Genomic DNA, 2,416 nt, shown 5'->3' with positions numbered 1-2,416 from the left:
ATTTATTTATTTTTATTATCTAAACAGTCATGGGTGCATACATTTCCATATGTATGGTCCCAGCAGGAATCCTACCCACAATCCTTTGTCCCGTATGGCTCAGTTGGTAGACCACGGGGGTGAGTATTAAAATGTATGCGCTGATAGAATTTTTTAAATGATAATGTAAATCCTGGACCTTGCAAGCACTGTGCTCTACCAACGGAATCACTAATGATAGATGCCATACATAGGGATGTTGGAAAATGTGTGATTGACAAGATTGTAATATGGTTGACTAGTTTGTGTGAGGAATCTGGTTAGTGCTATCTATAATGAAATGCACATGCAAATACAGTGTAATGTGATTGGTTCTTAGCCGTCTATGGTTAACATGGCAAAAGCTTCTAGGTCTAGGATAAGACACAAACCGTCATGGTCCATTATCTACTATGGTTTGTAGCGATGAATAGAATTTGAGTTCATGAATTACTTCTCATTTCACATTGCAGTTAATCAGTCAAATAAAAACATGTACAGTCCATTCATCAAATACAGTAGATGAATCACGTGAGATATACATATTTTGTCATTTTTCCCGACCCAAGTAAACTGTATCAGTATACACATAACTTTGCCAGTGCATGTCATTTAAAATACTAGACTTTATCTGTTTTCGACATGATTTCGTTGAAGATAATCTGAAATGATTGTGCATCAGGCTTTTTGAAAATTTGTTTATTGGCTTTTGGTAATGTCACAGATTATCCTACGCGCTATTGCGCAATCACAGTAATGTGTTGATCATGCTCAGAAGAAAAAAATGATGGGTATAAAAAAAAAGTCACACCACACCAGTGTAAGATTAAGAAACAGAACGATTTGTCACTCACCGTGCCGATCCCTCTGGGTAGAGAGAAGGATCGGTAGGGGTATCTCATCACCAGTCCCTCATCCCACAAAACTGGACTTGGACTCCTTATTCTTCCCAAAGTTTTCTGCCGCAATTCTGGAGGAGCTGCTGTTCCTACCACACCCATTTTCCTCTCCCTCTCCAGAGTTGACAATGTGTTCTCCTTCTTGATCTTAATGTCCTTCAGCTCATCCTCCCTCCGGACACTGTCAATGTCCGTCTCCAGGTAAGCTTTCCCCACAGGCATTTCTATGGGACCCTGCTCCTCCTGCATCCTGCCCCGCTGCAGTGACGCTGAGCAGGGCAGACTGCTCCTCCACCGGTACTCCACTTGGATCACGTCGTCTCCCGACCCTGTGGTGGTGCTGGGGCAGTTTCTGGGGCTGAGGGAGCTGGATCTCTGGGGAGGAGGGGGAGGCGGTAGTTTCTGGAAGGCCTCCAGGCTGCCTGGGACGAGCACTCTGCCACCGACGTCGTCCAGGAAGTTTGAGAACTTGAGTTTGGCTTCGATCTTTTTCTCCAGCCAACAATAACGTGTTGATCGTATTGCCGCTGTTGCTGCTGCTGCTGGTGGCTGTTGTGGTGTCCTGGCTACTGGAGGTCAGGCTCTGCACGGAACCAGCACTCCTCCCCCTCCCTCTCCCCCACCAGGCTCCCCCTCCCAATGCTGCCTGTTCTGCCCCCTCATGCAGCTCCACGAGGCTGCACGGCCCTCCCTGGACTCCGTGGGGACGAGCTCTGCTGTAAGGCCCTCTGGCTGAGCTGGAGCTGTTGAGTCTGGCCTGGAAGGCCTCCTGGCTGTGCTTCCTGATGGAGCTGCTGAGCATGCAGACCTCCCCGGAGCTCCCGCTGTCTAGGCTGGCGTAGGCCTCACTGCTGCTGATGATTCTGCTAGGGCTGGGGCTGGATGTCAAGCTGCATGGGAAAGTCAAGCTGCATGGGAAAGACCTGCTGGAAGTGGGGGCTGAAACATCAGATTCCTCCAACTAGAAATGCATGAATCCAGGGCAGGAACCAGAGGTGGTGGAGCCTGGGGATAGCTTGCCCAGCCCAGCCCCCTGAGAGAGCAGGGATGCTGGGGAGGCTGTCCCTGTCCGGTCAGCCAGCATGGAGCTTCTCTGCATGGTAGCTACTAACTAGATAATTTTGGTGTGCAGCACTCCCTCACTCTCTCAATCAGCATTAATGACTGGACCATTGTTCAGTGCACGTCACTGATTTTAAAGTGTTCAGGTCCAATTCTGTCCTGTTCTGCCAGTCAGGTTGACCTAGTACCAGTCTGGTTCGTTAACACCCCAGGACAAACGAGTGGCCCCTTACCATGCCAATCTGTTTCAGGACCACCCTAACTCAGATATTAAACTAGGACCCCCTGTGAGGGGTGCCACATTGCCCGTACATGCCAATCTTACAAAATTAAAATTAAATGCCTAAATGTGTGGCCCACATACTATAACCCCATCCCCCCTGTAACAGCCAGGCTAAACTGAGTGCTGTGTTAGTTACTACCCCCAAATCCACCCC

At 48.7% G+C, this 2,416-nt stretch overlaps 1 pseudogene; it reads right to left on the bottom strand.

Moving 5' to 3' along the window:
• Positions 1-386: 386 nt before the first annotated feature.
• On the bottom strand, positions 387-2,016 carry LOC139555878 (uncharacterized; annotated as a pseudogene).
• Positions 2,017-2,416: the final 400 nt, after the last annotated feature.

This window comes from Salvelinus alpinus, chromosome 27 (assembly GCF_045679555.1).
Source record: "Salvelinus alpinus chromosome 27, SLU_Salpinus.1, whole genome shotgun sequence".
NCBI lineage: Eukaryota > Metazoa > Chordata > Actinopteri > Salmoniformes > Salmonidae > Salvelinus > Salvelinus alpinus.
Note: the sequence above shows the minus strand (reverse complement) of the source record. Positions and strands in the feature narration are given on the sequence as shown.